Source organism: Bubalus kerabau, chromosome 4 (genome assembly GCF_029407905.1).
Source record: "Bubalus kerabau isolate K-KA32 ecotype Philippines breed swamp buffalo chromosome 4, PCC_UOA_SB_1v2, whole genome shotgun sequence".
In the NCBI taxonomy this organism is placed as follows: Eukaryota; Metazoa; Chordata; class Mammalia; order Artiodactyla; family Bovidae; genus Bubalus; species Bubalus kerabau.
This window is the reverse complement of record NC_073627.1, coordinates 168602125-168625181: the sequence shown is the minus strand read 5'-3', so window position 1 is coordinate 168625181 and position 23057 is coordinate 168602125. Positions and strand designations below refer to the sequence as shown.

The following is a 23057-nucleotide window of genomic DNA, read 5'->3' as shown; positions in this document are numbered from 1 at the left end:
TATTTATATAGACATGCATATAATGTATATGTGCCACCCAAAGGCAGGTCCAGAGCAAATGTTGGCTTTGGTCATCTGTGCCCTTGCTTGGAGAGGAAAGATGGAGAATTCACCAGTGAGCACAGCTCATTGACTGGAAGATTTATTCGGTGTGAGAGCTGCATCACAGTCTCCCACAGTCATCTTCAGAGTTTCAGTGCCAGTAACGAACTCTCAGTTACAGCATGGCTCCAAGCAGCCAGGTCTCCATAAAGCTGTAGCATCTGTGCTCCTTCTCAGCCCCATTTCACCAGGCTCACTTTTTATGCTGTCCTTTTTTGGCATTTAGTCCCACTGGTCATTATTCTCGTCTCCTGCATTCCTGAATTTTTACCGCTTCTTGTGCCTAGGGATGGCTTTGCGGCCTGGTACACCGGATTTACCTTTGACCGCCATCTCCCTAAGCTGGATTTTCTGTCTCCAGTTACTTGCTCAGGCACAAAGCACACTTGCCAGGCTAACTATGGCTCTTTTGTAATTAAAACTCTCTGGTGGTGGTAGCGTCATGCATTCTCCGCTCAGCATACTAACCATGCGCAGGCATTGTCATAAGCCGTTTTATTAGCCCTAGTCAGGAGGCCTGTGTTCCAGAAGTGCCTCAAACACAAGGCCCTCAGTGGGATTGTGCTGGGGCACCTTGGTTTTCAGCTGGGCTGTGGACCCAAAGGTGAATGAAAGGTGGCCTTGAGGCCCTTGAGAAACGCAGGTAGCAGTGTGTCTTTTTCCTGTAAGTGATGCTGAGCTCACAGGCTCACCAGATAGGGTGCTGGGGAAGGATGAATCAGGAGGTCTTCCTGGAGTCTTTGATGCTTGTGGCTCTAGGATCTCAAATCCAGTGCCCCTTATGCATTTTTAGACTCCCTGTTGTTTCAGGGAGTCAGCCACTTCTTGGCCATGCCACGGCCCCGCTGTTATATATAACAAAGGAAGAAGCAGCTGTAATTGTCTTCTCCAGTGATGCTTCCCTGATGGAGCCTGGAGCCCCCTTCCCCAGGTGGTGGGTCTCATCCTCTGGCACGCCTGTGTGTGCTTAAGCTTTGCTGTGCATCAGGATCTTTGGGGGAAAAAAAGAATCCATCTATAATGGGCAATCTGGAGTGGGCTTCCTGTTCCAGCCCAGCTCCCAGGGGAGGCCTTGGCCCATCATACAGGCCAGAGTGCCCCTCCAGAGCCACTCCTCTTCAGAAACCTGGGTGCTGGCTCAGTAGGTTCATCCCCGGGCCAGGCCCCGGCCCTCAGGTGTGGTCTGGCCAGCAGGGCAGGACTCCCTCGGCCTGCCCCAGACTCTTCGCTTCTGTTAATGCCGCTGAAGATCCCATTAGTGTGTTTGGCAGCGGCACCCGCTGTTGACTCATATTAGCTCTCTGTTGACTAAATCCCTGGCATCGCTTTTGCTCGTGCGGCTGTTGCTCAGCCCCGTCTCCCCCCTCCCTTGCATGTGCAGACTTCCAGCAGCTCTGTGTGGAGAGCCAGGAAGGGGTGTGGCTGGCTGGTTAGCGCTCCCTCCCATGCCCTGCAGGGCATGCCTCGTTGGCCAGTAGAGGGTTTGGCGCAGTTGCTCTCACCTTCTCTGAGCTCAGTGTGGACTTGGGTGGTACAGGGCAAGCACAGAGAGTTTCAGGGTGGGAATGTGCACGTTTGAGTTGTGCAGTCTGGCTGTGCCATCCTTGAACCTTGATTTTCTGGTCTTTAAAATGAGAGGATTATATGTCTAAAAGGATATGAAAAGGCCTTAGGAAGCAGCAGGGTGCTGAAGGGTTGCTGGTAGGCTATCATCTTACACACATCTCTGTACCTCCTCTTTGGCCTATGAAAAGGGATTGGGAAATTTTCTAGAAATGAACATTTAAAAAAAAAAGGGTGGGAATCCCTGGCGGTCCAGTGGTTAGAACTCTGAACTTTCACTGCCAAGGGCCTGGGTTTGATCCCTGGTCAGGGAACTAAGATCCCATAAGCCACGTGGCTTGGCCTTAAAAAAAAAAAAAAAAAAAAAAAAGCCATGCCAGGAAGGCTAAGCCTTGCTTGGCTCTCCCTTATTGGAAATTGGAAACTGGGTGTAGTAAGAGAGATGCTTTATAAAAGTTTCACTTTGAATGAGAAAAGAATGCTACCCTCCCAACCCCTACTCCCTGGTGGCTTAAATGGTAATGAATCCATCTATAGTGCAGGAGATCTAGGTTCAATCCCTGGGTCAGGAAGATCTCCTGGAGAAGGGAAGGGCAGCCCACTCGAGTGTCCTTGCCTGGAGAATCCCATGGACAGAGGAGCGTGGTGGGCTATACTCCATGGGGCTGCAAAGAGTCAGACTAAGTTACTAACACTTTCACTTTTCACCCCCCACTTACACCCCCAGATAGAAAAATGCCGGTCCTTAGAATTTCCGGACTGGAACCTCAGACCCAACAGAACATGCATGATACAACATGAAGATCGTATGTCTAGAAGGGACCCTAGACAACACATATCCACCCATCGTATGTATGGAACACAGAGGCCTGGGGATATAAAGTGACTCCCTTGGTCACTCAGTGAGGAGGTGTCAGGTGCATCTTTGGGAACCACACTCGCCTTTGGAGATGTGTAGGATCAGCAGTAAGGTGGCTGGCCCGAGTCCTAACACAGCATCATGGCAGGGGGCCAGATATGTTCTGGGCATTTACCTAAACAACAGGAAACTCCAGCAAAAGGGTTCTCTAACTTCAGTGTACACAAAGAGCGCATCTGGGATTTTCTTGTCTCCAGTTCAGCTGTGCAGAGCTCACCTGCAGAATTTCTGATTAGTTTAGGAAGCTGGACTTTGAATCGGTACCTTTGGCGTGCAAGTCACACCCTTTGAAAAACACTGGCTCTGAACTGTGAGAGCAGAGGGCAGCCGCACTGTGCATTAGAAAGGGCTTCAGACAATGAGGATGGGAGCAGCAGCCTCCAAGCTGGGGGTTGGCAGGCTCACACCTGCACTTTAGGGAGCCCGTCTTTGCCACCCCAGAGTGAAGGCTGGGCTGCGAGAGGGAATGGGGACCATTCCCTCTCTGGAGACAGTTCTGCTGTGCAGTAATCCAGGTGAGGGGTGATGAGGGCCTGGGGTGGAGAAGGGACTGAGTTCTGGTGCGTTCCCAGAGGTGGGGCTGTTGATTGAGTGTGGGGGAAGTGAGGACTGGGGTCTAACTTGGAGGACAGGGGTATCTTCACTCTCAGGTGTGGGAAGAAATGGAGGACCACATAAGACCCATGAGAAGGCAGCTCCTCATCTCCACTCACTCCTGAGGTCCCTGATGCCATGAACACCCTGCCTTATCCCAGACTTCAGGCGGCTGCTTTTTCCTCCTTGTGAGGGCTGATAATGACTCAAGGCGGCCCTCCAGGGCTACCCTGCTCGCACCCATCCTGGACTATGAATGAGGCCATGGGGGCCCTCGGATGACTGTGTCATGGGTTTATGTATTTTTAAAACATACCTTTGTTTTCAAAGGAGGGCAGGTGGGGAAGGGGAGAAGGCAGGAGAGGTGGATGGTGACCATCCCAAGTGGGACAGAGGTGCCCTCGCTTAACTCCGGTTCCTCACTTGTCGGATTGTCGGTGTTAATATGCAGGGTGGGGGTGTCTGCCAGCCTCTCCAGCACCAGGAACATGACCCTGCGCGAGTCCAGGACAGAACAAATATTAACTGGTTAAGAGCTTTCACGTGCATAATCTCACTGAGTTCTGTCTCTAGTGCACTGTCGTGGATGAAGGCGCAGGTCTGTTTAATTCTGAAATAGCAAAAGATTGTGGTGGGAGTCGGGTCGGTGATACAGGGAGATAGCCTTTCTCCTACATTCTTGCATAGGGACTTAGAAAAAACTCCACTCCATCACCGCAGAAATCCTCCACCCACAACTTGTCCTCAAAACCCGTGTCCCATCTTTCTCCATGGCCTGACTCCTGTCTCCAGCCTCCTCCACCCTGCCCAGAGTGTTTCTTCTGCAGGAATCTGGTTCTTTGCACTGGGGCTTCCTCCTAGGGCCCATGGCAGCTGCCTGCAGGCAGGGTCAGCTGCTGATTCATCTTGGTGGGTTTTTTTTTTTTTTTTTTTGGTGGTTGGCATGTGTTTTCCTCCCCCACTTGCATTTCACAGGAGAACACGTTGGCAGCAGAAAGATTAGAAAATATAGAGATGGAGGAGAAGTTAAAAACATCTAAAATCTCATCAGAGATAACCACTTTTAAAACTGTGGTGTGTGTGTGTGTGTGTCCATCTGTACTTTTCTCTTTGTTTTTAGTTCTGAATATGTTATTTAAAACGATGAATTTATATGGGTTGATAACAGTAAAGTCTCTTTCCCCACCTCTACAGCACAATTGAATAGGGAGCTAGACCCCAAGTTTGGGCCTCTTTAGGGTGGGACCTTTCTGCCCCTAATACTTTACAGCCCCTGGGATCCTTAGCTGGGGCGGGGAGCTCCCTGTGGCCATCTGAGCTGTATGCTACCTAATGCCTGGGTAAGGAGTGGGGTCCTCATCCTTGGAGCCCTTCCCCACCAATCACCTCTGCTTTCTGGCAGCTTAGAGGTCCCGTTGATGTGGCCACAGACTCCCCTTGCATCTGAGGGCTTGTGTTCTGAACACCTGCTTTGGGGAGGTTCCCACCTGCCCAGGGAGCTCAGGCCCTGCTCCCAGCCGGGGCTGATGTGGCATAGATGGGTGGGTGACCCTGCAGCATCCCAGGAGTGCCTCCTCTGCCCCAGGGTCTCTCATCTCATTCTGCAGCCTCTTCAGCTTCTCTTGACACTGGATGTATCTCACTAGTCCCACTTGATTTTAATTTCTGGCTTATTTTTGTTTCCCACAATGTTTTTGTTTGGCCACAGTGTTTTCAGTCACCCAAGACTGGTTGTGCATTTACCCTGCATGAAGCATTGGGAGGGGTACCGGACGGGGGAGAGAGTTCCAGTCTAGAAGGTGGGAGACAGTGTCAGGATATAACTCGGAACCCCACCAGGGGTGGTGAGGGGATGAGCGATGGAACCGTGGGCTAGATTTGGAGAAGGTTCAATGCCCTGAGTGACACTGAGTTGTCCGGAAGGTTGCCTAGGAGGTTCCGCTGTTAAGAGTTGCTCAGAAGGCATTGCAGTGGACGAAGCAGCAGGTGCAAATGCAGGGAGGATGGGAGCCAGGAAACCGCACTGTCTGGGCTTCCAGCTCCTTGTGATTAGGGATGACTGTGAGCACCGGCTGAGCCCTCAAATTTTGAAGGAGTGAGTGAGCAACCTCTGAAGCACAGAGGAGGGTCTCAAGCTGGTAAGAGTCAGGGGATCACAGTGTGCTGATACTGTGCCAAGTGCTTAAGTGACTGTTGAATCCTTAGCAAACCTCTTTTGGTGGTTACTGTTGTTATACCTTATTTGTGAGAGGGGAGAATCAGAGCCCAGCAGACTGATTTAAAAAACCCCACCGGCGTCACATAGTAAGGCAGACTGCAGCTTCGGGCTAGAGGAGGTTTGTGTCGGGAAGGTCGTCTGACCAGGACTGGGTCTGGGAGGAGTGGGGGTGGGAGGAGCCTGCCCCAGGGTTGATGGGGACCCGGAGCCTCAGAACGGTGGCCCCCTTTCCAGGCCACTTGGGGTTCCCATGCGTGGAATTCACACCTGTAAGTCATACTGGGTGAGTGTGGTTTCAACCAGAGGGCCTTCTGGTTTGAGGCCCAAATTCTTCAACGCTGAGTTTGGAAATAGGCAACATTTTAAAAAAGTGTTTAATAGAACAACACTAAAATTATCACAGAGAGAAACATTTTATATATTCCCATCCTGCTGCATAGCAACTGGTTGGTTTCACCGCTCCCTTCAGTCTTTGGGCTTTTGCATACATGTTTATAAACATGGTGTGCAGCCTTTTATATACTGTTTTTATTTAAAAAAAAAAACCTTTTTTCCTCTTATCCAAGCCTTCCAGACATACTTTTCACCCAGTTTGGTGCCTTCTTTTTGGCTTATTCTGAGTTACTTAAAAAAGTTTGTGTGTATGTGTGTGTGTGTAATATTGCCTGTGTGTGTGTAATAATACCTGTTCCTACCTGTCTCTTGGGGTTGAAGGTTGTCACTCAGAGCACTTGGTATCTTGCCTGTTGACTCTCCTACCCCCGAGGCTTGCAGAATCTGTGTTAACTTCCCTTAATTGCTACCATCTGGGAAGGTGTTATTATCCCCTTTACGCAGGTCTCAAGGCCACTCAGCTGTAAGTAGGGTGGAGCCAGAATTGAATCTGGGTTTCCTGACCCATTCTTTAGTGCTCTACCCCTAGCCCATGAAAGGTGTACTCTCCGGAACTCCCAGGGAAGGTCAGAATCTTTTGTCATTTGACAGGTTAGAATTTCCTGCCGTAAACTGCCCTGCCTTTGCTGAACCTCTTTGCTTTACAGCATCTCTGGCGTTCGGGTTCCGTCTGCCATTTCTCAGCATGTCTTGTAGGTTCTTTCCCCCGGTGTCACAGTTGGCTGAGTGCCCAGCATTTCCTTCTAGAAGTTGTGAACTGGAGGGTGATATCCCCAGGGCCCTGTGCCACCCATGGGGTCATCTGGAGTGTCTTTGTTTCCCGGCACTGAGCTGGGTCCCAGGGGCAGCATCGCCCAGGGAAGCTGGCCCTGCCAGGGGGATGTGGACCGCCCGGTGCCTCGGGTGCCTGCAGGGTCAGCCTCCCTTGGCTCTGTGGTGCCCTTTCCATGCCCACTTCATGCCTGAACGCTCTTGTCATCTGTGTCATGTCTTATGTTTGTTCAAGGGGCTTGAGGTAGGCTTGGTAGCATCTCTCCTTTATCCTTCCAGCTTGCTGGCTCAGCTGTACCTTCTTTGAAATATGGATTTTTAAAACTGTGATAATACGTAAGTTGCATAAAATTGATCATTTTAACCATTTTTAGGTGTACACTTCAAAGTATGTGCACATTGTTATGCAAGATGACCGCTGTTCATCTCCAGAACATTTTCATCATCCCCAACTAAAGCCATGTCCAGTAAATTCGAACTCCCCATTCCTCCTTCCCCGTAGCCCCTGGCAGCCTCTAGTCCGCTTTCTGTCTCTAGGAATCTGACTCCTCCAGCTACCTCCCGTAAGTGGAGTCATACCGTCCTTGTCCTTTCGTGTCTGGCTTTTTTCACTTAGCATAATGTCTTCAAGGTCCATCCAGGTGGTAGCATAGGTCAGCTTTTTAAAGGCAGAATGATATTCCAGTGTGCACACATGCCACAGTTTGTTGACCCATTCATCCGAGTTACAGACTTTTCTTCGTGTCTGGGCCTTCCTAACTCTGCCCTGCCGTTCACCGATGGCGCTGCCATCAGAGACTTGGATGTCCTCCACCCACCCCTCGGGGTTTTGTCCTTGGCATCCTGGCTCCTCTCACCTGGGACTCTTCCTTTTCTTGCTAATCCTTCTCCAGGGTTGTCTGGTCTTTTGTCAGAGTTGCTCAGTGTTGGCAAGCCCTCTGTCCAGTCAGTCTTTAAATCTTTTAATGATGAAATACAAATACAAAAGAGTATCTGTAATATGACTGGTTTAAAAGAAAAGTCGGACACGACTGAGCGACTTCACTTTCACTTTTCACTTTCATATATTGGAGAAGGAAATGGCAACCCATTCCAGTGTTCTTGCCTGGAGAATCCCGGGGATGGGGGAGCCTTGTGGGCTGCCGTCTATGGGGTTGCACAGAGTCAGACATGACTGAAGTGACTTAGCAGCAGCAGCAGGGACTTCCCTGGTGGTCCAGTGGCTAAGACTCCACATTCCCAATGCAGGGGGCCCAGGTTCCATCCCGGGTCGGGAAACTAGATCCCACATGTCCTGCAGTGAAGATGGACAATCCCACGTGTCGCAACTAAGACCCGTGCTGCCAAATAAGTAAATAAATAAATACTAAAAAAATTAAGTAATGTAACAAACACCCTTGTACCTTCCACCCAGCATAAGAACAAAGAGCCTCACCTGTGCTGTTAATCTCCCACCCACGTTCCTCCCTAATTGCCTTCCCTTCCCCCACCCCTGAAATTTATCTCATTCCTTTTTTGATGGGTTTGCCTCATGTGTGTGTTTCCCTAAAAGATAGACTGTTGGTCCTGCATGTTTGTGAACTTTATAGTATATGGATTTTTCACTCAATATTGTGTCTGTGAGGTTTATCCATATTGATGAGATGGCTGGACTTCTTGCCGTGCTGCATGAATATACCCGAATATATTTATCCTTTGTCGGTGGACATTTGGGATGTTTTCAGTTTGGAGCTATTAGGGGAAAAAATGGCACTTTGAACCTCCTGAAATTGGTCTCCTGGTGCACGTTTGCAAGCCAGCGTCTCTCCTGGGTATGTACCCGTCTCTGGGAGGGCGGCAGGCAGGGCCTTTTAAGATCATATGAAATTGTTTTCCAGAGTCCCTGCAGTACATAAAAGCGTCTGCTAATCCATTCTTCAGCCCTGGCCGTTGGGCAGCTTTTCTGTTTTATTTTACCAGTCTTGCAGGAGTTAGTGGGAACTCACTGTAGTCTTCACTTTTTCCCAGTTGTTGATGGGTTGAGGATCTTTGCCTGTGTTTATGGACCATGAATGTATTTCCTCCTGGTATGCTGTGTTCTATGATGTTTGCCTGGTTTTTAGTTGGGTTATATTTTTCTCATCGTGTTCGGCTCCTTACTCTGCTGGCCTTGATGAGGTTGTCTCCCATACCCACTTCCTCTTCCGAGCTCACCTCAGTGGAACAAGGGAGAATACGTCCATGTAAGTCCCCCTTGCCTTTCCTCCCTAAGTGGAAATGAACGTTCCATCTTCCATTTCACTGTGAATTAGCTGAAGTCTGTTGCTGCTGGTGAGCAGTTGTGGGATGTGTAGTCTTCATTCAATTCTGCCTACTTTCCTTCCAGTTTGTATTAATTGAAATTTTAAGTGCAGTCAAAAGCAGAGAGAGCCCCAAGTACCCATCATATACCGAACATAACCTAAGTACCCATTGTTAAACTTCATCACTTATTAATGTGGCCCCTCTCTTTTCACTTGTATTCTTATACTGTTCTTCCTGATTCTTTTTAAAAAAATTCCAAAACAAAATCCCAGTTATCTAAAAGATAAGGGCTGTGTTTTCTAAAAAATATTCACAATAGTATCACAACACCTAAAAATAATTAATAGTTGTCTTTTAGTCTCAGATATATAGTCAGTGTCCAGATTGTCTTATTTGGTCGTCACACCAAGGTCCTTTGAGTGTGTTTGGTTGATTGTCTATCTAAAGCTCTTTAAGAATTTTTTGAAATGTTATTTTCTCTTGCTTTATTGAGGCATAATTGACAAATAAAAATGCTATTTATTTGAGATGTAAAGCATGTTGATTTGATATACATCTGCATTGTGAAATGGTTACTGCACATCGAGGTAATTAACATATCCATCACTTCTCTGGTCACCATTTGTGTGTGTATCTTGGCAGATTTCAGGTATACTCTACATTATAATTAACTATTGCATCATGACGCTGTCATTTAGATCCCAGAACTTATTTATTTTGTAACTGAAAGTTTGTGTTCTTTGACCAACATCTTCTCCTTTTTCTCTGCCCCACGATTTAGCTAAAGCTCTTAATCTGGAGTTTTCCCTTCTCCCCTCCTTTCTTCCCCATTTGTTGAAGGAGTGAGCCATCTGTCTTAAGAGTTTCCCACTGTGGATTTCCTCGATGGCATCCTCAACATTTGGTTCCCCAGAGGTACAGTTGATACAAGCATCACTTAAAGCATCTGACTCAGCACACAGAAAACAATGAGGCAAGTTCCTTGTCCTTGAGAAGCTTGAGTGGAGACAAGTCATTACACCTGGTGTGAAAAGTGCCCCGGGGAAATTCAAATAAGCTTAAAGAAAGGGCTAAGGTGGGAGCACTGGGAGGGGAAAGATGGGCAACCAGAAAATTCCAGAAAGCTTTGAGTTCTGAGGACAGTGGAGAATAGCTTTTCTGGTGGCCAGTCAGCATATGCAAAGGCACTGAGGCTTGAGATAATACTTGCAGGATTCCTGCTCCTATTCAGCCCCTGCCTGTGAGCCTAGGTATCCTATCTTTCACTAGATGTTGCTTCTTTGAAAAGCTCCAGATTCCTCATCTTTGAGAAGTGTTCAGTAGATTTGATTAAAAGGGTATCTTTTTGTTCTGGTTCTTCATCAGCTCCATAATTGTAGTTTTGAATGTCTCCCCTGGTGGCTTAGACAGTAAAGAATCTGCCTGCAATGCAGGAGACCAGGGTTTGATCCCTGGTTGGGGAATATCCTCTGGAGAAGGGAATGGCAACCCACCACAGTATTCTTGCCTGGACAGAGGAGTCTGGTAGTTTACAGTCCATGGGGCTGCAAAGAGTCGGACACAAGTGAGTGACCAACACTTGACCTTGAGGTTGTCTTTTTCTGTATCTTACTCCTGTTTGGGTTCCTTTACATTCTACCGGAACATCTCCCCCCAACTGCCCCCCACCCCCACCCCGTGAGCTCACCCCGTGAGCCCTTTCTCTCCATCTCCTGGCCAGAGGTGCCTGCAGACATTTTTAGGAGTACAGTCAATGAACTTGAACACTGCAGAGAGAAAGGAGGTGGAACAGATGGCAGGGCAGTGGGAACCACTCGGTTTTACTCCTAAAGAAACACTTGAAAGCCACGTGGTCCAGAGCGTCATTCTGGGGTGGCAGGTCTTTGCCTTGGAGCAAGCCTGCTGCTCCACAGCCAGAGGCTGCTCACCTGTGGCAAATGAGCAGTAATTAGCATGTAATAAGAGCAGTTTCCTGCATGCACCTCCTGGCTCCTCCTCTCAGTGGCCCAGTGACAGTGGTAGACCTCTTCGCCTCTCCGAGGTCCCGCTTCCTGTTCCCAGACTAACCTGTGGTTCTCCCCAGGGCCCAGAAGAAACTGCCTGCTCTGACATCTGCCTGTGAAACAGCCATGGGCTTCATCCAGGAAAGCCCGATACACTGTAAAGGTGCTTGAGGGTTAGTTATTAACCCACAGCACTCCCTGGCAGCCCATTCCAGTCCTTTGATGGCTCCTGTTTGCTGGGGCCCAGGGCACAAGCCACCTGCCCAGTGAGCTGCAGTCTGTATTGGGTGGCAGTGACAGCGGGGGTCAGAGTCCAGGGAGGGGCCCAGCTGGCTGGAGACTGGCTCCTGTCCCTGCACACAGGCTGGAGTGGCAGATCCCAGGGGAACTGGGGGGAAGGAGCTAAGAGGAGGGGATCTGTATGTGGGATGTTTCAGTGGGAGCCAGGCAGTCCAAGGTCAGAAACATTTATTCGGGATGCTTCAGTATTCTACATAGGACTGACTGACTTTGAAGTCCAGAAGCATTTAGCTTTGTTCTCAAAGCTATGGCGATAGCTCCTGTTCATTAAAAAGACTTCTGCAGAAAAATGCAAAAATTATGTGCTGTCTTCAGAAAAGAAAAGAAGCATTGCGTGTACTTGGATTACTGTTATGTGTCATTTATCTTATTAACTCACTTCACAGGACGAGCACTGCCACACAGATGAGTTTTCGAGAGAGCTGAAGTTCATTCTGTTTACTGACGAGCTCTGCTTTATGCCATCTGTTTCATGTATTCGTTAAAAACCCCAGTAAAAAATGATACCGGTGATCTTATTTACAAAGCAGAATGAGACTCTTAAACTTAGAAAACAAACTTATGAGTAAAGGTGGGGGAAGGGATAAACAGGAGGTTGGGGTTAACATATGCACAGTACTTTATATAAAATAGGTCATAAGCAAGGACCTACTGTATAACACAGGGAACTTCACTCAATATCTGTGATGACCTGTATGGGAAATAGAATCTGAAAAAGAATAGCTCTGCATATGTGTATAATGAAATCACTTTGCTGTACACCTGAAACTAACACAGTGTTGTAAATCAGCTATACTCCAGTACAAAATAAAAAATTTAAACACACACACACACAAAAAACCACAGCAAAACATGAGATCAAAATACAAAAGCAGAGAGAGATCAACTAGTGTGTGTAAGACCCCATGCAAGGAACATGAAATGATTGAAAATGTGGGCCCTGCTTCGAAGGAGCTCATTTGGGGTGGGAAGTGGAGTTGTAATTGATTCACAGTGCACATCTGGCCCCTCACGTTGCCTTGGTAGCCCCGGGTCAGTGTGCTAAGGATGTCAGGGTTAAAGGACCACCCCCCACTCCCCTCCCCGGCATCTGCGTGGTCTGGCTCCTCAGGTGGGCTGTGTACTGTGTTCCAGCCTTCATTCACCCTGTCACTGCTTACTTCCTGGAACCTGCTCCACCCGCAGCCTCTACCCCAGGAGGGCCCCAGTCAACAGTGGAATGCCACGTGCCGCTGTGTTTGAGGGGCTGTGTTCTCTGCACAGTCACGTCCCTTATGTTTGTGTAGAGTTTTAGGTTGAGATGAAGCTTTCGCCTTTTGTGGCTTATATTTAATCCTTGTAGCACCTCTGTGACAGAACTGTGGGCATTCCAGTTTTGTAGAAAGTTCAGCAGCAAGGTTTCTGCCCAACACCCTGCAGTAAGTGAGAGCACCGACTGTAAAACCCTTTCCAGACTTGGCGTTCCGGTCTCCCCAGTTCTTCCCCAAGGCTGCCACCCTCATGGTTCCCACCCTCACACTTTGTACCTTTGCTGTTCATTCCCTTTCTTCTTGGCTGATTCTTATCTCATAAGGGTCCAGTTGTCTCTCAGGACCCATTTCAGATGCCACCATGTCTGTGAAGCTTGTCCCGAACCCCCACTCTGCTTGTACCCTATAGTATTCCCGCTCATGTTTGCCTTGTGGGGGACTTAGTACATCCCATGTCATGGTAGTGGTTCATGTAGTAATTTGAGTAATAATTGTAATTATATTACTTACAAAAACTAAGTAATAAATTGACTTATTGTTTTGCAAAAGTTTTTATTTTGGTGAAATGCAGATAAAGTGTTAACCATTCCATCACACTCACTCACAATGTTAGGCAGCCATTACCGCAGTCAAGCTCCAGAGCCTCGTCATGACCCCTGAACCTAAGTAAGCATTCATTCTCCTTTCTCCCCTCTTCCCAGCCTCTGGCAGCCACTAACGCGTTTCCTGTCTCTCTCTGGTTTTGCCAACTCTAGATATTTCATATAAATGGAGTCGTACAGAATGTGTGGCCGTTGGGGTCTGGCTTGCACATAGCATGTTTTCAAAGTAGACTGACCATGTGCATTATGATGTAAGTACTTCACATGGCTTAGCTCACTGATTTCTCACAACCCTATGAGTTAGGTAGTTCCTATTAACAGCCTCATTGTACAGTATAAGGAGATCGAGGCACAGAGAGGGTAAGCAGCATGCGAGAGCGTACACAGTGCATACATGGTTTTGGCGCCTCCGCTGTACTGCTAGTGTCTGCTCTGTCTGCTCTTGACCTTGATCTTCAGAGATTACATGTATAAGTTTCACCTATGAAGTTGAATTTGAAGGAGAAAAAGACAGAATTAATCTACAGTAAAAGAACAGCATATGATGTAGCTCCAGCAGCAGAAACCTCCAGAGATAACGCTTAAGGGCGGTAGGACAGAATTGGTTGTGGGGGGTGGATTCTGCAGTCAGAGTTCTTGGCTTAATTGGAGTGGTCGCTGTTGTTCAGTCATTAAGTCGTGTCCAACTCTTTGTGACGCCATGGACTGCAGCAACCCAGGCTTCCCTGTTCATCACCAACTCCCAGAGCCTGCTCAAATTCGTGTCCATCGAGTCGGTGATGCCTTCCAAACTTCTCATCCTCTGTTGTCTCCTTCTCCTGCCTTCAGTCTTTCCCAGCATCAGGATCTTTTCCAGTGAGTTAGTTCTTCACATCAGGTGGCCAAAGTATTGGAGCTTCAGCTTCAGCATCAGTCCTTCCAATGAATATTCAGGACAGATTTCCTTTAGGATGGACTGGTTGGATCTCCTTGCAGTCCAAGGGACTCTCAAGAGTCTTCTCCAACACCACAGTTCAGTTCTTCAGCATTCAACCTTCTTTGTGGTGCAACTTTCATATCCTTACATGGCTACTGGAAAAACCATAGCTTTGACTATATGAACCTTTGTTGGCAAAGTGATATCTGTGCTTTTTAATACACTATCTGGATTTGTCATAGCTTTCCTTTCAAGGAACAAGTGTCTTTTTGATTTCATGGCTGCAGTCACCATCTACATTGATTTTGGAGCCCAAGAAAATAAAATCTGTCAGTTTCCATCTATTTGCCATGAAGTGATGGGACTAGGTGCCATGATCTTCTTTTTCTGAATGTTGAGTTTTAAGCCAGCCTTTTCACTCTCCTCTTTCACCTTCATCAAGAGGCTCTTTAGTTCCTCTTCACTTTCTGCCATTAGAGTGGTATCATCTACATATCTGAAATTTTTGATGTTTCTCCCGGAAATCTTGATTTCAGTTTGTAATTCATCCAACCTGGCATTTTACATTGGAGTGGTCAGTTTTGTTACGGATTTCTCACTAGTGTCAGAAGTCCAGTAGAGGATTATATGTCTAGTATCAGAAACCAGCTGATATCCCAGGATCACAGAAATGTTGAGGAATGAGTATCAAGAACTCCTGAAAGGTAGAGGGGATTGAAGCTAAAAGATTTCTTACAAAAGTGGAGCATTCAGTTCAGTCGCTCAGTCATGTTCAACTCTTTGCGACCTCATGGAATGCAGCCCTCCAGGCTTCCCTGTTCATCACCAACTCCCAGAGCTTACTCAAATTCATGTCCATCAAGTTGGTGATGCCATCCAACCATCTCATCCTCTGTCATCCCCTTCTCCTGCCTTCAATCTTTCCCAGCATCAGGGTCTTTTCCAGTGAGTCAGTTCTTCTCATCAGGTGGCCAAAGTATTGGAGCTTCAGCATCAGTCCTTCCAATGAATATTCAGCACTGATTTCCTTTAGGATTGACTGGTTTGATCTCCTTGCAGTCCAAGGGACTCTCAAGAGTCTTCTCCAGCACCACAGTTCAAAAGCATCAATTCTTCGGTGCTCAGCTTTCTTTATAGTACAACTCTCACATCCATACATGACCACTGGAAAAACCATAGCTTTGACTAGATGGACCTTTGTTGGCAAAGTAATGTGTCTGCTTTTTAATATGCTGTCTAGATTGGTCATAACTTTTCTTCCAAAGGGGAGCTTACTCAGTGCCAGACATGGTTCTGAGCACTTCGTATATACGTCCACAGTTAATTCTCACAAAAACTTCGTCAGGTAGCCAGTGCCCTATTGCACAGATGAAGAAACATGTGCAGAACGGTTTAATGCCCCACCTGTGGCCTTGCCACTAGAGTGTGGTGGGCCTGGCAAGTGTGGCTCTAGCGTCCATCATCTGCATCTTTGTTTTTTTAATCTTAATTTTCTGTGTTTGGCTATAACATACCTTTCCTGAAACACTGAGAACAAAGTAGCCTAGTTGGTTAACTAGGAAGCAAAAAAGGGAAAAATAATGAAAATACGGGTTTTATAAAAAAGAAATATTATCTTGTCATACCAACTCCATACTTTAAAGCATGCTGTTTGTTTTAGAATTTTTAGGAATTATCAATTAAAAAATACCAAATAAAAGTCATATCATCCCTGCAATAATACATCATCACTACATTTACATTTTGGTGGTATCCCTCCACCTTTTTGCTGCTGCTGCTAAGTTGCTTCAGTCGTGTCCGACTCTGTGTGACCCCATAGACTGCAGCCCACCAGGTTCCCCCATCCCTGGGATTCTCCAGGCAAGAACACTGGAGTGGGTTGCCAGTTCCTTCTCCAATGCATGAAAGTGAAAAGTGAAAGTGAAGTTGCTCAGTCGTGTCCGACTCTTCGCGACCCCATGGACTGCAGCCTACCAGGCTCCTCCGCCCATGGGGTTTTCCAGGCAAGAGTACTGGAGTGGGATGCCATTGCCTTCTCCCACCTTTTTGCTAATAATGGATAAAAAACAGTTTCTTTCTACAAAAATTCCATCACACTCCATATGCTTTTTTTTTTTTTTTTAATGGTGGAGTAAAATGTGTTCTTAATCATTACACTTTACTTCCTGTTATATTTGGAGAAAAACTTGGGACAATCTGGACCTCACCATGGGAAGGAAGGCAAAGTCTTATCTTTGCAGCCAGGGGAGCAGCTGGTCCCTGGTAGAGGAGGGTCTGAAATGACTATGGTGTGAGATAGCCTATTACTGGGGATTTATGGTTCATGATAGAGCCAAGGTTGGTCCCAGGTTCTGATACCGTGCTGAGAACACTGGGTCTTCAAGTGTGTGCCCAGCCATCATCTCACTTAATCCTCATCTGGTCCACACCGCTCAGCAGTGCGGTGCCGTCATCCCCATTTGGCGGAGGAGATGGCTGAGCCCAGCGAGTTGCATTTGCTCTTTTGACCTTTGGGAGCTCTGCCACCTCATTTGGCTTCTCAGATCACCTTAGTACCAGGCAGAATGACTTGGGCATATCATCAGAGCCAGACAGCTGAAGCCTTGTGGGGGTTCGCTGGAGGGAGAGGTCGATTTCCATCCGGGAGGGCTTCGGCGGATGTGGCTGCTGGGGTGATTTTGACTCTGGACGGAGGACTGACCAGCCTCACTGAGGAGGCCGTGAGGGAGACATGTCTGGGAAGCAGAATGCAGCTCAGCAGAGGATGAAGCAGAGTGATGAGAAGGGAGCTAGGACCACTGGATGCTTGGAGTTTGGCTCAGGCCTGGGTGAAGGTGGACAGTCATCAGGCTGTTAGCTGTATCTCGGGTCCGAACTAGCGTGGTACTGGGTGTGGACAGAGGGGCAGATGCAGTGGCGTTTGAGCACGTGGAACCCAGTGGCTTCGGTGGCTGGATCTAGGAGTAGGGTGGATGGGAAGCTGATCCGTAACGATCCCCCTCCCACCCCCTGTTTTGTGCGTAGCACGTTGGCAGGGTTGATAACCTAGGGGTGGAATGGTGATGCGGAGAGGCCCTGATACTGTGCTGCCTGGGTGTTTGGTTTGTTTGTTTGTTTTTTTAAGTTCACAAATGTAGTATTTATTTATTTATTTTTGCATTTTATTTCTTTAAGAGGACCTCCAAATGGTATAAAAACTTCCAGGTGCCATAAAGCCTGGATTCACTCCTGGCTGTGTTTTAGTCGAGGCCGGTGTGAGGGCCCAGTGGGATCAGACACCTGGAAAGGAGTGTGGTAAGGCTTTCAACACAGCTCACATCCACCGGGCCAACTGGGAGGCCGAGACAGAGAGACGCCGATGGTGCCTGCTGTAGACTTGTGGAAAGTTGTTCCCGGCCAGGCTCTGGGCTGTGTCAGCCTGCACAGTCCCCGAGCACGGGTGTTAGGACTCCTGCCACCATGGAACCCCTGAGAAAAAGAGGGCAGCCTGAGTTCGTCCCCTCTGCTCTGTTGCCTCCCAACCCTGGATGGCCTTGACATCTTCAAGGAAGAGGGAAGAATAAGAAACACGGGTGTTTATTGAGAGCCTGCTCTACGCACAGAACCATGCCGGGGCCAGGTAGATACAAGACTGAGTCAAGATTTCATCTTTCCTCAAGCAACTGCTCGTTTAGTGGGAAGATGCATCTTTGGGGTTTGCAGAGAACACTACAACTTTACCTGAATATTCACTGAAAAGGCTGAAACTGAAGCTCCAATACTTTGGCCACCTGATGTGAAGTGCCAACTCATTGGAAAAGACCCTGATGCTGGGAAAGATTGAGGGCAGGAGGAGATGGGGACGACAGAGGATGAGATGGCTGGATGGCATCACCGACTCGATGGGACATGAGTTTGAGTAAACTCTGAGAGATGGTAAAGGACAGGGAAGCCTGGTATGCTGCGGTCCATGGGGTTGCAAAGAGTCGGACACGACTGAGCAACTGAGCAACAAACCCACTTGTACCCAGTTTACTTGCTTAAGAAGGAAGAGCCAGGGCAAGAGACGGGAAAAAACAGGCCTCTTGCTTCTCAGAGGCCACCGCAGGTCAGAGCTGTGGGGTGGTGGTTGTCACACATGTTAGGTGCAGAAACCAGTATCTGGACACGGACCCAGGCAAGAAAGCAGGATTTGAGTAATTCATTGGCAATCACAGCTCTGAATCCCATTGCAGGTTATCTTTATCTCAAATGTTTATCTCAGAGCTTTATAGTTTATCCACATAAGATAGCATGAGAAAGGTGATAAAGACATCTCTATACAGCGTGGCCCAAAGTGAATTTTAAAACCTGTCTTTCTGTCTTCATAGGCATTATGCTGAGTGAAATAAGCCTTGTACAAGAGTACCTCTGGATGATTCCATTTCTCTGTCACTCCAGAACTGGCAAAAGTAATCTAGAGAAGAATCAGTTCAGAATGGGTGTTGCTTCCTAGGGAGTGGGGACGGCCAGGAATTGACCCGGGAGGGGCACCCAGGATCTGGGGAGATTAGAATGTGCGGAATGGTACAGGGGTGTGGCTTGCACAGATGTTTCCATCTGTCAATATGGAGCGGCTCAGATTTGCACATTTAGATGTAAGTAAATGTACCACCACCATCTGTGCAAAAAAAAATGTGAAAAAATTAATGGAAGGGGGAGAAAGGAGTACAGATGACACTGAATGTTGATCCTTGTTAAACCTGAGTGATGGGTGTTTACTGCCCTCTTCTGTTTACTTCACATGTTTTAATGCGTGCGTGCGTGTGTGCTGAGTCGCTTCAGTCATGTCCAACTCTTTGCGACCCCATGGACTGTAGGCCGCCAGACTCCTCTGTCCATGGAATTCTCCAGGCAAGAATACTGGAGTGGGTTGCCATGCCCTCCTTCAGGGGATCTTTCCTACTCAGGGATTGAACCTGCCTCTCTTATATCTTGGGCATTGGCAAGCAGGTTCTTTACCACTAACACCACCTGGGAAGCTCACATGTATTGATACTGATCCTGAGAAAGGGTTTTAAAAGTCGGGGCATGCTAGGTAATCTTTGTTGATTCCTCCCCCTTCCAGGAATCCGGCCCAGTTGGCGTCCTCTGGGGAAAATGCCAGTCTTGTGGGCGTGGGAGTTGGCCCCAGTCGCCCCGGTTGTGGGTCTCCAGGCACGCTCTCCTTCTGCCTTGTTGGTGGCTGTGAACTTTGGCTTCCTCCCCCTGGCACCTGCCATCTCCCCTGTCCTTTTGTCCCTTGTCCATTTACTCGGGAGAACAGACCCTCCCCTTCTGTGACTTTGACCTTCCCACTCCACCCACACTTGTGGCTTCTTATCTGGGACTCCTCCCTTGGCGAGTCCTCCTCAGCCGTGAGTGAATCCACAAAGCTGCGTTCACTTGGGCCTCATTTCCCTTCCACTGAGGGCTGTAAGATCCACTGGTGTGCCTTTGCTCAGCCATCAAGATCGTGGATTGGAGGTGCTCGGGCCCCATGTGGCTGTAGAGGAAGACAGGCCGTGCGCTTCCGCTTCCATTTGCATCTGGAACTGCAAGATAGGCACAGCCAGCCTGCAGCCCCTGTGGGAGGGAGGGAGAGTGGGATTGGGAAGACACGCTCGGGATGTCCAGGAGCTGGGAACAATTCTGTCTTTTGACCTGGGTGGTGGCTGCATAGTCATGGTCATTTCTGATCATTCCTAGCATTGTACACATGTGACCTGTGCAGTTTTGTCTGTGTGTGTCATGCTCCAATTAAAAAGTAGACTCAAGGTCTGTACAAGGCTTTAAAACACATTTCACGTAAAGGAATTTCGATTTTGTAGCTTTCTTGAGCAACTGGAAAGTCTGACAGCACGGTCTGAATCCTCAGAGAGCAGCAGTTGACTAGATCTGTGTGGTGACTGCCCCCAGTTCACTTGTGAGCACCATCCAGCAGGAACCTGCTGGAACGCTTGGCACCTGCATAGCCCCACACAGATTTTCCTCCTGCCCCTACAGTAACTGCCTAGGTCCCTGAGACGGTATAAGGGTTGGGGTTCAATGCCTGGTTTAGAGACAGTCTTGGAGAAAAATCTTTTGACACAAATTTGAGGTCTTCTTTTACGTGTGAAATCATTCTAGATGAATTAGTTCTGGTTGAACTAGGAGATGTTGGGGTTAGCTGTGACCAATCCATAGCAGTGAGAGATGATGAGGAGTTGCTGTATTTGTGTGTGTGTGTGTTTAGTCACTAAGTCATGTCTGATTGTGACCCCATGGACTCTAGCCCGCCAGGCTCCTCTGTCCATGGGATTCTCGAGGCAAGAATTCTGGATTGGATTGCCATGCCCTTCTCCAGGGGATCTGCCTGACCCAGGGATCGAACCCGAGTCTCGTACATTGCAGGTGGATTGTTTACCACTGAGCCACCAGGGAATCCCTCTGTATTTGTGCCTAGGTGTTTAGTTCTGTAGATAATTTCCTATTTTTGTCTTCTATTTTAAAGTAACATTCCATAATACTACATAGTACTAGTTCATACTTTTTTTTTTTTACCATGTTTGATATTCAGTATTTATTGCTTTTAAAAATGCATCTGTGATTGGAACATTTTTACTAGATCATGGGTAAGGAGAGGCTCACTTTCTGTGTGGTGAACTTGCAGCCAAGAGTCTTCTCACCACAGCTCACACTAATAATCTTGACAATGCCATCCCTGCAAATCCAGACCCAGGGAGTGCCCGTAGGCATCACACCCTCCTTTTCTTCTTCTGAATATGTCATTCTCTGCCTTCTTCTTCCAGGAGACTTTTTTAAGACTACTGACTCACCAAAGGAAAAAGAGAGAGAGAGAGAAGAATGAAAAATCAAAGGCCACCTGTAACAAGACAGCTTTATTTTATACCCTTCCATCAGGGACATAGATGACGGTGCCTCAGTTGTAGTTTTATGACCCTAACAGTCATGCTCACCAGAGACAAGGTTAAAAGTTTTATGTGCTTTTCCACTCATTAACCTGATTTGAAAATCTTCCACGCACACAGAGCTGAGTAAATTAAGCCCTGGAATTCTGTGCCTCAGCAGTTGGTGTGATCACTGAAAGTGCTAAAGTACTAGTCGCTCAGTTGTGTCCCACTCTTTGTGACCCCATGGCCTGTAGCACGCCAGGCTTCCCTGTCCCTCACCATCTTCTGGAGCTTGCTCAAGCCAGATTGAAAACTGGTCCTAACTTGAATCTCCCTGTACTATTCGGCTTGGGCTGCCGTAAGCAAAGTACCGTGGTCTCGGTGGCTTGAACAGTAGAAATTTATCTTTCCATAGTTGCAGAGGCTGGAAGCCCAAGCTTAAGGTGCCGGCAGAGTCAGGCCTGTCTCTGTGCCTTGTGGGTGGCCGCTCTCTTGCTGCCCCGTCTGCTCCTGTCTTCAGGTGGTCTTTTCTGTATCAGCCTTGGTGTCTGTGTGTGTGACCTCTGTTTATAAGGACACCAGTCAGATAGGATAGGGCACGTGCTAATGAACTCATTTTAACTTAATTACCTCTTCTCCAGTTACAGCCAGGTTGGGAAGCATTGCAGGGTTAAGGCTTCAGCATATGAATTGGGGGGGACATAGTTCATCTTCTAACACTCCCCAGTCACTCCGCCTCTGTAAAGCTCCTCTTCATGAGTTGATAGGCCATCTAGAATGAAGTCTGCCTCCACGGGCCTGCCTGTGGGTGAACCCTGGGGCCACGCCCAGTTAAATTCATCATTTCATTTCTTGCCATCCTTAAACATTCCTACCAGGTAAGACAGTTCTGACACCAGTCTCAGCCTAAGCTGAGGACCAGGGCTGGGACTCAGATCCCTGCCACGCTGATCCCAGAGTCCATGCTGTCAGCCACTGCATCATGGGGTGGTTGCAACACCCAGAACTTTCAGAGCTGTAAAGGGCTCCAAGGAGAGAAGGGGGGTGGTCGTTACAGGTCCCAGGAATTGAAGGATGCAAGGTAGCACCGACCTGCCTTACTCTGCAAATTTAGTCTCGTTCCTAAGTTGCAGGATCGGTGGGGGCAGTCGTCCACCCGAAATTAGTTCTTTCTGTTCATGTTTCTTGGCTGGGTTTCCTGGGAATTCATTGCATATTTATTTATGTGGAGTTATTTGCTTTTAGAATCACATGGATGGGGAATCTGCAATCTGGCTGCAAAAAGTGATTTGGCAATTTATTTTCAGGGCTGCCCTTCTTCCAGCAGCTTGTTTCAAACAACCTCTGGCACAAAGGCATCCATCATTTTAATTGCATGTTACTGTTTGGCCAGGCACAAATTTGTTTCATTTTCTTTCCCTTTCTCCTGTGGTTTCTTTCTTCTTTTTTTCTCCCCCACCCCCTTTTTTCTGATCCACCATTTTAAAAAGCCAAAAATATTTGCCCAAACCAGATACTTTTTATAGCCAACAAGCTTTTAACACTGAAATTTTTGGTATTGCCTATTTGATCTCTAACCTTTCCATAGCAGAAATGCTAGGCTGTTTTTTTTTGTTTCCTATTCAGGTAACATAATGCATTTGTCTCAAGACAGTTCTGAGAAAGAAAATTGTATTGGTCTCAGGGTCAGAAGGCTACTGTTCTATTCTTGGGTTTGCACTGGCTGCCTGGCAACATGACCTATGTCTGGCCTCATTTTTCCCCATCTGTAAAATGAGGAACTTGAATGTATTGATTTCTGAGCCGTCTCTGCGTCTTATTTGGTAACTTGGATGCCCAGTAGAGCCTGTGTGGGGGCCCTGGTCACTGTGGCCAGGCACCTTCAAACCCTCAACTTCTTTGCAGTTTGTGAAGTTTTCATTATGGAAAATTTCAAATATACAAGTGGAGACAATAGTATGATGAAACTGTCTTGTATACAGCACCCATATTTTGTTATTTCTCTGGAGTATCTTCAAGCAACTCCAAGACAACTTTGTGTCATTTAACCTGTTAATAGCTAAATGGGTGTCTCTCTTTCTACATGTCTACCATCTGTGATCACACTCAACAAAACGAACAGTGAGTCTTCAATGTCGTCTGATGCCGAGTCCTTGTTCCCTTTTCCTCCAGCATCTAAAACCTTTTTGTGGTCAGTGGTTGGCATATTTGAATCAGGAGCCAACTACAGACAACACATTGCATTTGGTAAAT

The 23057-nt window shown here is 47.5% G+C and overlaps 1 protein-coding gene and 1 long non-coding RNA gene across 4 annotated transcripts in view; one reads left to right on the top strand and one right to left on the bottom strand.

The window, feature by feature from the left end:
• EPB41L4B (erythrocyte membrane protein band 4.1 like 4B) overlaps nt 1-23057 on the top strand; it is a 170608-nt gene that overhangs the window by 32358 nt on the left and 115193 nt on the right. The window lies entirely within an intron of this gene.
• Nucleotides 610-6280, bottom strand: LOC129650623 (uncharacterized). The gene is made up of 3 exons (XR_008713899.1): nt 6092-6280; nt 3495-3672; nt 610-1093 (listed from the first exon to the last, which is right to left on the bottom strand). It is a non-coding gene; the product is annotated as an uncharacterized LOC129650623 (long non-coding RNA).